Genomic DNA, 14,735 nt, shown 5'->3' on the forward strand with positions numbered 1-14,735 from the left:
CTACAGTTAAGAGAACACAAACCCTTAGCACTTTTCGAATGATTTATTAAATTACAAGCAAAGATGTGCATTTATATACATTAAGAACACTTCCACTATCATATTTTACATTTAAGTAAAACTTCTGTGTTCTTCTCCAATATTATAACTTGCTGAAATCTTCTAATTCCAACCAACCTCACTTCTTGAAAATATAAGGTTTTTCTTGAAAATATGTAGGTCAACAACTCAGAAAAACAGAAAGAAAGCACAAAGTATTAAAAGGAATATATGAGACCAGTACATTGAGATTCTGCTGCCTTTTAGTCCCCAATCACCAGAAGCAAAGAGTTTGCTTTTGTTGATCAGATCGAGTTCAGAAACTACTCTCCCGTGATAAATGTTCTTAACCACATTTTTCAAAATTGATGCCACAAAAACTTCTTACTCTTTTAAAGTAATACATGTTAATTGAAAAATTATTTTAGTCAATGAAATGTATCACTAAATATTTCTGTCTTAGCATTATGTATAACAAGAGACAAATGACTCATATGGGATTTATTGACATCTATGTAATGAATTCAAACAGCTTTCTAAGAAGCTGATGTTTCTTTTTTGAAACGTCCTGAAAATTTATAGATTGGCAAAATATTTCTAGCAGTACATATTTTAAGTGGTGTATAAACCACCATCCTTAATACATTCTTCTGCTGATGGATTTATAGCACTTCTAAACAGTCTCTGTCATAAGCAGGCCCTCTTTGTTAGAAAAAAATAGGTTAATGATTCAGGATATTCTTTGATTCCTCACAACTAATTAAGAGGACTGACAGCAATGAGACAAGTGTAGTAGAAGCAAAAGCAGTAGAAGGATGGAAGCAGCCAACTCTAGAGTCAATCTTTCTAAACTCTATGATGGTAAATGTTATTCACAGTGATTAAACATTCTGAAGAAGGCAGAAAGGACAATATTTTTGCCACTATTCTAAAGTTTTCACTGAATATTTTTGATGTTATATAGATAAGTGATAGGCTGAAATTTGATAACCCTAAATTCCTTGTCCCTGAATTCTGTTATTAACTTCATGATAATTTTTCAAAGGTTAACCATTCTTTAACATCTTCAATTCTTGTATATTACGTCTCTGTTGCTATAGACTTTATGTGGCCCTCAAAAATTCTGCCTCTTTTAGGCTCTCTAATAGTCTAATTACTCTTAGGGGCAAAGGTTTCTCCTTACTCCTAAATCATATTTGTATAAAAATATAAATAAATTATATTTATACACTGTATGTATATAAGTATATATATGAAATTGTTGGGAACACACTTTAAAAGGCATTCAAACAGATCAAAAGCATAACAATACGTCACATTGACTTACAAATGTATAAAATATGACTGTGTAATAGAGGATCTATCCACACTTTTGTAACTCACTGGTTTCTATAGAAGGAATTCTGCCAAAAGTGTCTGTATTTTTTCTAATGACTTCAATCTCTCTAATTCTTATAACTCAAAAATTCTAGATTGTGTTATAGTTCACATTTTTTAAATAATAAAAATACAATGTTTTTGTTAAATCAGAACTTCTCAAAATGTCAATAGTAACATTTTGGGGCAAAAATTTCTTTACTGTAGGCAGGTGTTCTATGCATTGCAGGCTATTTAGCAGCATTGCTAGCTTACCCACTAGATGCCAGTGGCACCTTTCAGTTGTGACAAGCAAGAACGTCTGCATTTTTGACAAATGTCCTCTGAAAAATGTCCCCTTGGGGGGTAAATTCACCCTCAGTTGAGAGCCACTGCTTTAAAAGACAATATTCCACTATTTATTAATATAAGAAAATAGTAATAATATTTAATTATTTAATTAATATAAGGTAATATTAATAATGTCCTTATTTGGTAGACCACTGTGTGTGTGAATGGACATGACTCTATATCCCAATAGAAATCAACATAATTTATTTGTCCTTATTTAGTAGATATTTTAATGACTCTTGAAGCTCCACCAAATAATCTTCTTTGCTTTCAGATCCAAATTATGAGGACCTTTAAATTTCTCTTCCTGTGCTTATGCCATTTTCTCTGTTTCCTACGTTAAACCAGGGGGGAGATGATTTGATTATTGCCTCTCCACAGTTCACTGATGACATCTGCCGCTTTGCCCTCCGCACCTCCCAGAAATCTCAAGGCAAATTAACAACCAGATGGCTTTACCTGTACAAAAACTTTTCAGAATATCCGGCTTATTTCAGCATAATACCGTATGTCCTAAAGGAAAAGCCAAAGTAATGTCATGTCACCAGGCAGAGTAAAATTTAGACAATGCAGTCTATTTATTCTTTAAAATTCTACTTCTATTTTTGCATTTTTCCTCTTATATAACATCATCCTCTCTTTGTGGTGCTCTTCTCTAGTTAGTATTGACTGCTGTGAATATTGAATTTTCCTCCCTCATTAAGTTTTTCATTCTGTATTATTTTAGCAACTTTTCAAGCCAGTTCGGCTTGACCTAAAGAAAGAAGGAATGATCATAATTAAGAAGTGGCTTCAGGCTTGTGGTCCTTCTCTGGCCCTGGATCCTGTTACTGGCCTACATTGTTACGTGTGCCTATGAATGGATCCTGTAGCTACATACCTGTTTGCCTTCAACCCCGACTCCCGTCACCAGACTCCGCTGCATTGTGTCCTGAAGGGGAACCTCTGTAGTCACACAAATGCATGCTGGCAGACAAAGAGTAGCTTCAGGGCCTTGGCCTTGCCCTTGAAGCTACTCTTGGGCCTGGACTCAGTCCTGATTCATGTCACCAGCTCGTACTGCCACACGTACTCAAGGCTAGCCCCTACAGCTATGCACCTGCATGCCCCCAGCCTCAACTCCTGTCACTGGCCTCCACTGCTGTGTGTCTGCCCATAGCCAGCCCCTGCAGCTGCACAGTGCACACCAACAACCAAGGTCAACAAAGCTGCTCATGGGCCTGGATCCTGTCTTAACTCCTGTCACTGGCGTACAGTGCCACCAGTGCCTGCAGCCAGCCACTGATGTTGTACACCTGCATATCACCAGTGCCAACTTTTGTCACTAGCGTCCACTGCCATGCACGTGCCCATGGCTAGTCCCTGATGCTCCATGACTACAGGCTGAAACTATGGCTGGCCCCTGTAGCTGCTTGGGTGCAAGGGGCTGCCCTGCCGGCTGACCACAGCCTGCACCACCACACGTGTAGGCAGCTAGCCTCGGTAGCCACACACTTGCTTTCTGCTAGTCCCAATTCCCATCACTGGCTCCCACCATTGAGAACACATATGTGGTTAGCCCTTGTCACAATGCAGATGACCTACAGATTCAGTGCAATTCCAATAAAAATTCCGATGGCATTTTTCATAGAAATAGAAGAAAACATTCCTAAAATTTGTAAGAAACCATTCACAAACCTGAATAGTGAAAACGGTTTTGATAAAGAATCATGCTTCCTGATTTGAAACTATACCACAAGGCTATACTAATCGAACAGTATCTTTGAGAGTGGCACACAAACAGACATGTAGACCAGTGGAACAGAATCAAGAGCCCAGAAATAAACCCCCATATACACGACCAGTTAATTTTGACAGGAGCCAAGAATACTCATCGGAAAAGACAGCTTCAATAAATGGTTTTGGTTAAACTAAATATTTACATACAAAGAATAACATTCTTCTAGTAGTATTTCAAATATTTTCTAATTAAATTTGTCCACTACCCCTAACCCTAACTCTCTTATTTATTCATTCATTGTTTGATCCTTGCATATAACCCTGACCCAGGATTGAACCCACAACCTTGGTGCATTGGGACAATGACTTAAACAACTGAGCACCTTGGCCAGGGCTTGCCCCTCCTCCTTGTTCTTGGTTCAAATACTAACGTGAGAATTGGAGCTGCAGCATCTTTCTTTCCTATCTTCACATTATGAAGGTAAAGGGAAGATGATCCCACTCCTGCGCCCTAACAGCCATGACTAGTTAATATTAAAGCCAGCAACTGCCTAGCTTCTAACGTTTTATAATCTGGGAAAATAAAGCTCTGAGCTATTTAAAGCTCTAGACAATGATCTTTTACCTTTATAGGGAAAGACCACATTTTTAAAATCTGCATTTATGAGGGGAAAGCACTGCCCAATAGTCCCTTTTTCTCAAAGAACTCTCAAATCTATATTTTATAGAAGTGAATGTTAACAAAATGTATCTGTTCATTTGTCCTTCAGCTACTAAGAAAAAGACTTGAAATAGACTGGCTGTAATTTGTTCTTTTGGGATTGAATACATAGTCCAGTATTTTTTCTATAACATGTTTCTCTAGTTGCTTTAAATAAGCGCTTAAAATAAGGGTGGGCCATAAATCGAATATGAGATATTATTTAAAGTTATAAATTTATTTTCACATTGTGTTATGATCACATGAATGTCTAATAGAACAGCTATTCAAAGCTAAGCTATTAACACCAGGATGTTGCATAACTTTGTATGCTAGTGCTGTTCATATGCCCACAAGATATAGTCTATTATATAGATATTGACTTGTTCAGCCGTATATTTAAATCCCTAGGTATTTATGTTTAAGTCTCAGGTGTTTTTACTGTTTTCTTTCTAGGGTTCAATTCTGTATCCTCACCAAATAATTATTCTATCTAATGTGTATTATTCTATCTGATGTCTTGTATCCCCCAGATTTGGGGGAATATGAGGGGATAAGGGAAATACACAAGGAAGATATTCTGGAATGAGTAGAAGAAAAACAATGAAGAAGAAGAGAGACAGGGAGAAAGAGGAGTGGTGCTATTTTTTCAGTATTTGCTCTTTGCTGGGTACAGGAAAAAGCAAATACTGGGTACAAATTTGGCATCCACTACAGTCCTTCAGGGAATTTGATGTTCCTTCAAAGTGTCTACTCCATAATGAGAAGGGATTCTTTGATTTGCCAAGATAAATAATTCATTTCTTATCACTATGTCATGTGTAAGTTAAACACTTAACAATAGCTACTTGCTTGATGTTCTGCCCAATTCTACCACTCACAGCTTCCAGTTGGGTTCACAATACATACAGATATATGTGTAAAGATCTAACACAGTATTTTAAGGCTCCATGTTGCCATTATCATTACCCTATTGCTCTAACGCCATTCACTGCTACTTTCCCCTCTCCATTGGTAAATGATTACATGCCTCCAGCTGTATAAGATCCTGAGATGTCTGCCAGGTAAATGATGGCTTCCATAGTTGCAGCTGCAAAATGACCCATATCTCTAAGAGCAGATGCAGTAGAAAGAAAATTAGAAGTCTTTATATTTTTGGCTGTACTTGACAACAAAGCAAATAAATAGATGATAATAAGGCAAATGGTGAGTTATAACCTTGGCAGTGACAGATTAAGTGGGAAATTATTCTATTCTCCAATTTCAGGCTTTGGCAATAAAGTGACTTCTTCAAAATATTTTTTGATGAAGAATAATGTGATACATAAGAATAACAGAAGAGCCACTGCACATCTTATCTTTGCTTGATACAAACTATATAGGAATTTTATATCACCAAGATGCTTCCCAGAAACATCTTTTGCAGTAGACTTTGTACAAGGGCCAACACTGCACAATCAACAAGATGCTTGTGTCTGGGTATCACCAAAAATTGATCTGAACAACTTCTGAACAGATAAACACACAATTTGGAATATGCTATCAGGAAAAGGGCTGTTATCCTCATTTCTTACACTCAAAAGAGTTGGTTATGAAAATCCAGATGCATCTTACATATGTAGCATAAATTCAGTTCTTTTCACAAAAATTTACTGCTTTGAAAATTATGATCATCTCACACATGTGGTCTAAAACCCCTACCTATCATAGGCACGCATTGATCAGATTATTGACAGGATCATCAATTGGAGGCAAAGTCAAAATTTTCCCAATGATATGAGATAGTCTTACCATGTCTACCATGAGATAGACATGGTAAATGATCTGTTGCTCATAGAAAGGCACCTGCTCATTCTGATATTTTCATAGAATGCCGTGCAAGGCTATATGTCTATTAAGGCAGCTTACCTGAGAGTATGATATGAACATACTGAAATTTAGCCAGTGCTTTTTTAAGGGAGTGGAAAGTTTTGCAAGCCTAAAATATGATTTCTTTATATACATTTTCGTAGGCTGATTTAAGAATCAAGACCTTGCAATAGTGTCACCATAGGTAAACATTGTAAAATTGCTAACAAAATAAACAAATGCAAACTTCATTCTCCTTTACTAGAAATGTTGTGGCCAGAGCTAAGGAGGTGAAGACTGGCTGTGCCAGAAAAAGCTTTGGGCCCCAAATCTTCATCCACCCTTATGACTGCATCCTTGCCATGTGACTTTGTATATCCTAATTCAAGGGGTACTTCTCTGCCTCTTGACTGTGAACTTGGCCATTAATTTGTTTGACAATGGGATAGTAGCAGAAGTGACTGAAACAAAAGTTTGAATTGTGCTTGTGTGGTTAAATTTTATACTTGTGGTTGCCATTTTATACTTGAGACATGAGAACAAATAGCCTCAGGAATCCCGCTGGTTTCAGAGGAATGAGGTATATACAGAAGAGACTAACCAAACATGCAGCTGGGAGCTACCTTACTTAGGTCCTGTAGAGACTTAGGTCCCTGCAGAGACACTCTCATATGACTTGCAAAATATGAATAATGATAAGAAATTGTTATTTTAAGCCAGTGAATTTTGGGGTGATAGAGTATGCAGCTTTATTTTGGCAATAGCTGACCATTATAAAAGGTGGTCCCAGGAATGAGGTGCCATTGTGACAATAACCTCAAATATGGTTGTGATCAAGGCTATAGGCTGAGGGAACAGTAATATAAATGACCAGAAAAGCAGTGAAGCTATAATGGAACACTAGAAAAAGTGTGACTTTTGGTATGTAGAATTGAAAACTAAAATTATTGCCTGAAATATGTACCTGATAAATATATGTGGGTATTAAGATAAAATGATGAAATCTGAAGAGAAATATCTAGTTTTTAATCAGCAATTAAAAGTAATGTTACAGAACAGACCTGGGGCAGGTGATGAATGATATGCTATTACTGAATGGACCCACCCTTGTGCCCTGGGGTCCCCCTCCACCTGGACTAGGTTCATCTTGCCCTGCAATCGGGGAAAAATGTCTCTCAATGCCAGAGATTGGTGAAAAGGAAAGGGATTATTTATTTAAAAACTTATATAGACTTAAAGTAATGACTTAATGTCTTTATTAAAACACTAATGTTCTTTAGAATACCCACAAATGCACAGTCCTTCCTTCAACCCTTTGCCCAGTTCCAGGTACTGTATCTCAGGAAAAGAAGTAGAAGTCTGTGATTCAAGTAGCCCCTCAGTTCTGGCACCATCAACTGTGTTGCTGCTGTGATCTCCAGTTAATCCAAAGCCACCTTCTCATGGCTCATCAACAAGAATTGTTTTATTGCTTTTCTTTCAGGCAAAGTCTCTCCTGCTTCCTAAGCCACGTGGCAAAAAGGGAGCACCCTAAAACTGCACGGTCCCAACTTTTGTCAAAGCTGCGTGGTCCTGAAAAGCCCCCACATGGCTGCTGAACCTAGGTTTTTAAATCCCAGTGCCAGTCTTTCCTTGCAGCACCATTTCTGACTCCTCACACAATCAGTTATACCTGCCAGCATTCCCTATTCTTCCAGCATAACTAGGCTGCCATAGCGAGTCCGGGCAGGTGTGGCCCCATGGGGTGGAACCAATCATCTTCAAGCTTTTACGAAGGTGCTGTACTCAGAGGGAGTTGCCTCCCAGTTACACCATAGGTTGAAGTTACTCCCATCCCCCTGGCTCAAAGCATGGCCACAACTATTTAACATATGTATGAAACCAGTTAAAGGTTTTAGATATGTTAAATGACCATTCTGGCAAGGATGCGGTCATAAGGGTGGACGAAGATTTGGGATGAAGATTTTCTGCAAAATGTTGCTATGTGAAAGAACTCTCAATGGCCCTGCTCCATGTGTCCCATCTCCCAGCTCAGAGTTGTGGGGGAGAGGATATCTATCTATGTATCTATCTATCTATCTATCTATCTATCTATCTATCTATCTATCTATCTATCTGTCTACCTTTCTCTCTCTCTATATATATATTTTTCTAATATTTCCTGAACACCCTGAGCTCTGGACCCCATTACAAATCCCCATTTGCCAACCTCCCACTTTGGCTGCACCCTGTTACAGTACTAGAGGCAGTTCAGAATTTCAGGGTAAGTACATAAAATTATTTTCACAAAATTATAGATGCAGTCATTAAGATATAGCCGCAAAGAAAAGAGGTTACTATGAAAAATTACCTGAGGGTAAAGATCCAATGAGGGATGTTGTCAGCAAACCTATTGTTCAAACTTCTAAAATAATTACATGCCTTGTCTATCATGCTTCTAAAATAACTAATATACCATTCAGTAAAAGAAAAGTGATGTTATAGTGAATTCACTAGTATTTTTACTGAAACAGATACATCAAAAAACACATATTTTAATCTAGAGAGAGAGGCTTGTGCAAAGAATTACGGATATAGATTTTGGCAGAGTAGACCTGAAAAAATACATAGAAAACTCATAATCTTGTAAAATGAAACTGTGCCAGCATAACATACCATCGCCTTAGGTTGAGAGTTCATGAGTTGTCATATAATTTTTGGGTTCAAATTTCTGCAAGTAATTGACAGAGTGCCAAAAATGACATATCTTCCAATCCTCTCTTCATAATTGGTCAAAGAAGATTAAAAAAAAAAACCGCTGAGAAGGGAGAGTTGAAAACAATGGTATAGATGTACTGGCAGAACTTGTATCAAGAAATATGTTCTAGCCCCAAGTACTACCAAGTGGGATTTCAGAACTGTCACGGAGCAGTGACTGCTAAATACCTCCATTCTTCCCCTGTTGGTAAGAGTTGTTGTCATTATCCTGTCTCTCTCTATATGACTATTATATGACAGACAATTTGACTTTTTAATTCAGAGGTCTTCAGATCAAGAGACACTGCATCTAGACCTCATGCAGGTCATGAGATCCTGGCCTTTGTGTTCTCTTTTATAATTGGTGGTTTTTTTTTGCAATTCCTGTGATGATTAAAGGGGAAAGAATTAGATGCTATTGGGAAGACATGATCATAACCTCATGGTTAAGAGTATATTGAGTAGCTAAACCAGGATTTTAAATACTTACTAACTCTTGGTTATACTTTATATTTGAAATAATGGTAATAATATGTACCTAATAGTGTTGTAATGAATACACAATGTATTCTATGCAAATCTCTAACATATACTTGACACCCTATAATGATTCAATATATTGTTGTCCATGTTGTTCTCAACTAAATTGCCAGTTTTAATTTACATATACCTATTTTTGGCATATTAAAAAAGCAGCATTTTTACTGATGCAATAAATAGTCATGATGACACACAAAGATTTTGAAAGCTGATGAAGTATTATAACTATAATTTTGTTCTTATAATTCCACCATCAACACAGAAATTCAGGCTGTTAAAATATCCTATTTTTAATGACATAATGGTGTGCTTGTATAGCTATGCTAGTGATATCTTCTAATTTCAACTATAAATTCTGGTCATTAAGCTTTTGTATTACTAATTATAAGAACATAATATAACTTACTAAGAAAAGAGCATATTAATTACCATAGCATATTTAATAAAATGTTTTAGGCAAGGTTTTCCTCTTTAAATGTTTCTTGAAAATATCCATTTGTTAAGAATTTCCATTTGCTAAGCAGATACTGTAGTTTGTCAATATTAATTTTGGTTTTATATTTTAATTTTTTGAAATGACCATTCAACCATCATTGTGTACATGTTATTATGGCAATAGTTGATCGCTACAAAAGTTGGTACCAGGAATGAGTTGCCATCGCAACACTTGTAATAGCACTTGTGATATTCTGTTAATCACTCTATTGTAACTATTAGACAGTCACATTTAGCCAATATTGCACCATTTTTTAGAAAAATATCACAAGTTTTAAAAAGGACCTGATCCTTCCCTTTACCACACACATAAACAGACACAAACACATTTGGGGTTGGGGATTGGGGGCAGTGTGCATCATAAACTCTGGTTGTACATAATAAGCTATTAATAGCTTTTCCATGTAAATAAAAATTTTTGGTTACATCTGCTACAAAAAGGAGCAAAAAGGAATTTCAGTAGGTTAATATTACTAAGCAATGATAACAAATTGCTTACCTTACACTGGAACAAAACTTACACTGGACTTTCTGTCCCTAAGATTCATGCTCAGAGGTTTAGAGGTGATGAGGATTTAGAATCTCTATTGTCACGTATTCCTATCCACACAATGGCAAAAGGAAGCCTTGACTATATCTATCTGTCTGTTAAGAAAAGGTGGGCAAGCGGGCTTTCCCCAGATCTTCTCTTGGAGCTTCATGCATAAGGAGACCTTTATTGATGGTAAAGGCCAGAATTCCATAAACATTGATCTGGATGTGTAAGGTCCAGGGATGCACAAGGGCTAGTCCCAAGGGGAGATGGTCACATGTCTTATCTTAGCTGTTCTACTCAGAAGTTTTCATCTATAACTCTTTTCTCTAGAATAACTGTGGCCCTGGGGTCGATTTCTTAGTCTCAGGTAGCTCTGAAAATCATCTCCCATCTTGAACTCATTAATGCTGAGAAGTGGAGAATCATTTGAGTAAACGATAGTAGTTTATTGCTTAATTTTATCACTAATCATGTCCCATATATAATCGACAGGACAAGTCACAGTTTTTAAATATATTTATACATTTAAATATAAATAAATATATTCCATACAGTTTACACAATATCTACACTTTGGACATTTTCCCCTTTTGCTTGTATAAAGCCATTAGTATTTATTTGTGTTTTTATTCATTGAAAGAAATGTTGTTAATATTTTAATATGTTTTTATAGTCAACTGTCAGTTTTTTCCTTCCCCTTTCCTTAGGCCCATTACTACTCAAAGGAGTTACCATTAGTGCAATCGCAGCATATGGAATGTATAAATCATTTTACTTTCCTTTTTAAACTTGCTTATAAAGAAAGATTTACTCAGGGGAGAGAAAATGAGATGAAAAATCCTTAGCTCAATAACTGTCAACTCTTAAGCAATTAGTCAACCAGTAAATTCTATAATACATGGAGTCTCCTGTTAGTGGAAAAATGAGATATTTTGGAAATATAACTGAGTCTTCCAAGTGCTGTGTTTGTTTAAGGAAGCCAGTTGGTCAATTTGACCCCAAGAGACAACAAGTGCAGCCAGCATGAGGCTTTGATAACATGTGGGTTAATTAATAAGGTCTAACCAGTCAGGGGGAAGTGTTGAATTTAAAGACATTTAATAAGATTAGATTTTCAAACATTTTTTGGTGCATTAATTCAGATATGCAAATTGGCACAGCCCAGAGGCCCATCTGTGAAAAAAAAAAAGAGGGCAGATAGAAATAAAATTAAATTTTAGAAAAGTATTAAAATAAAAATATACTTACAACATGAAATTAAGAACTTAAATTAGAGAGTTCTTCAGCCTAAAAAAACTTATTTCTGTGAGTATATGAGACCATTAAAGTAAGTAGATTAGTAACTTTGCACACAGGTGTATATTTAAAGTTAGAAATTTTCATTTTTTCAGACATTACATTTGAATTTTCTATACAGTCTGCTAAGATAATTGCTGCCAATGCCAGACCATCTTTACTCTTAAAGTATTAAAAATAGTACAGTTTTTAATGAGTTATAATTAAGCATTTTGCTCTGTAACTGGCTTGGTATTTCAGATGCATCATGTTTACTTCTGCTGCCCGCAGTAGTCCATTGATAATTCAGATTCAGACCAGTGTGGGAACAACTGGGGAAAAAAGTACACTTTTGCTCTGAGAACTCAATATCACTGAAATCAATTTTGAAAACAAAAATTAAAAATCATTAATACATTTCCTGCCAGACATTTCTAAAATGTAATATCTTGTGCACTTACAAGGTAACATTTTTTGTACTCGAGTTAGTAAATTAAAACTAAAGTGAAATTAAAACAGCTTCTTTCCACCTTGTTGTGAAGGAAAGTTATTGTAATTCCACATCAAATAGAAATCAGTGAATTCTACCTCACTGATACTTCAGAAAACAGCAGATGTTACCCCTGCCACCCTGTTAATATACCTGCTCAGTTTTTCCAATGATCTTCTCTAGGGAGGATAATAGAGGCATATTTTTCTTCCTGTTCCTTAAGCAAAGCCATGTGCTTCCCCAAGCATAAGATTTAATTATCCTTATTGCTTTACATTTGCTTGAATAGCTACAGAGGTTATTAAGGGCATAACATTTTCTGATCTTTCTCATAAAATTCAGCTATGATATTTATGCTGATTTAATCACCACTAGCACATTAATTAATCTAGCAGTAAGAACTAAGGACTTAGTGTTTATATTAAATTTAATTTACTTCTGTTGATTATTATGATATGTGACAGTTTGGTTAATGGAAGAGTTTTGACATAGAATTCACATATGTATATATGTTCCTGGGAAGAAGAAAATGGTACTAACTGGCTGTTTATGGGAGTATCAATCAAGACAGGATTCTGCAGCCATAGTGAATGCTAGATTAACCACTAAATGGCTGTGTGACCTCAGGCAAATAACTTCTTTGTGTCTCAGCTCCATCATTTTGTAAAGCGGAAATAATGATAACCCCCACATTATAAAGTTCTTTTAAGGATTAAATAGCTTACTGCATATGAAGCACTGAAAGCAATATCTGGCACATATGTTCTACATATGTATCGGTTAGTATTATTTATTATTATTATTATTTAGAAACTTTATTTTCTATCAACTTTATTTCCATTTTGTTAAGAGTTTGTGGAAGAACAGTTGAAGAAAGTGTTTTTCCTATTTGTGCAGTGGCCTGAGCAGTGGAGGCTGCAGACCGACCTTCAGTGCAGCTGAGCACTCCAGGCTTCAGTGGGGAACTACTGAATAGGCACAGAGGCCACCTGCACCTTCAGATGAGTCAGTGACCTCAGGCTGAGCAGCAGTGAACTCGGGTGCCCCAGCAGTCCATTCACTCTGAAATTCCTCCTTGGTCACAGCCTTTTCAGCAGCAGCCTGCTCTTCCTTCTCAATTTCTTCAGGGTCTCTGTAGAAGTAGAGATCAGGCTTGACCTCCCATGGATGTTCGTGGGACTTAGTGCCATGCATGTGCAGTACTTCCCAGGCCAGCATCTACCACATCAGACCCACTGAGTGAGCCCCCTTTTAGTTGCAAGGGATGGCATATCCACCCAGTGCAGAAGAGAGCCTGTGTTACACACAGCAGTAGTCAGCAGGTTAACATAAGATGCTTCTGTTGGAAGCTGATGGTCAGCCCTGGGATTAGTAACCACCACTAGAAGTATCAGTTCTTGGAAGGCTGCCTGGACCCAGTTAGTGAAGATTCTAGGAATGAAGCAGCCGGCAGCAGGAGTGGCTCCACTGGCAGCAGCAAACTTCAGCACAGCTCACTGGCCAGTGTTCCTGGACAACACGACACTGACATCACTAGGGTTTCAATGGCCACAATGGCACGGGCTGCCAACAGGAGCTTCTCCCAGGTTCTCTTTAAATTTATGATATAGATGCCATCACTCTCCCTTTTGTAAATGTACTGTTCCATTGGGAAGTCAAGGTTGGTGCCACCTAAATGGGTTCCTGCTGCAAGGAATTCGGGGACATCCGCCTCCCTCATTTGTAGGACATCAAGGGCTCCCAACATTATGAAAGTTTCCCTTTAAGTTATGTGGGGACCCAGAACAATGGCAGGGGGCTCTCTGGGTAGCATGGTAAAGCAGTTATCATTATTACAAATAAGAAATAGAGACAGACTTTGAAAAACAGTGAATTGGTGTATGTTGATGCTACCTAGAAATCTAATGAATAGTTAAAATATACAGGGCTATTCTGACTATGACTGTGTAGTTGTGGGAATATCAGAATTACCGAGGTTTATAGTTTGGTGTAATGTTACCAAACAAAAAGAAAAACAGAGGTTCAGAAACCTGCCACTACGAAAGTCAAACTTGTGAGGTGGGTGCTGATGGAAAAGAAAAGAGGTTTTATTTGGATGCTGTGCCATCTTGGAGAATGGGGGACTCCCCATCTCAAAGCTCAACTCCTCCATAAAACCCAGACCAAACCCAGCCATCCTTAGAAATATCAGAACAAATGGCAGTGCCCAGAATGCCTGCTCCATTTTTAAAGTACTATCCTTTGGAGCTACTAAGCAGTCATTCAAGTAGCTTAGCATGTTCCCAGCTACTTTCCAGCTACTGACTCCTCCCTGGAGACTGCATGTGGAGCTGGCACAGTCATGGGTCATGCTGCTGGTAGGGCTGCAAAGTCATGTGCTCCCCAAAAAGAGAGCATGCAAACATACTGGTGAGTGCTTTGCCAGGCAGAGAGACAGAGAGAGAGAGAGAGACAGAGACTTCCTCCTGGAGGCCATGGGCCACATGTCTCCTAATGCCATGTGGCCCATGGAGAGGACAAGCCAGTGCACTGAGTGCAGCCCCCCAGCAGCAGACAATGAGCAACAGGGTGTTTCTTCATTCCTGTAGGTTTCTACTAGTTTGGGTGTGGGACAGGCCAGGTGCTTTCTCAGAAGACCACTTAACTTCCTA

General features: G+C 37.6%; 1 pseudogene; it reads right to left on the reverse strand.

Annotated features, from left to right (window-relative positions):
- Window positions 1-11,452: 11,452 nt before the first annotated feature.
- On the reverse strand, window positions 11,453-13,831 carry LOC119059288 (40S ribosomal protein SA-like; annotated as a pseudogene).
- Between the last annotated feature and the right edge of the window lie 904 nt (window positions 13,832-14,735).

This window comes from Artibeus jamaicensis, unplaced genomic scaffold, assembly GCF_021234435.1.
Source record: "Artibeus jamaicensis isolate MK-2021 breed Jamaican fruit bat unplaced genomic scaffold, CSHL_Jam_final contig_760, whole genome shotgun sequence".
Lineage (NCBI taxonomy): Eukaryota > Metazoa > Chordata > Mammalia > Chiroptera > Phyllostomidae > Artibeus > Artibeus jamaicensis.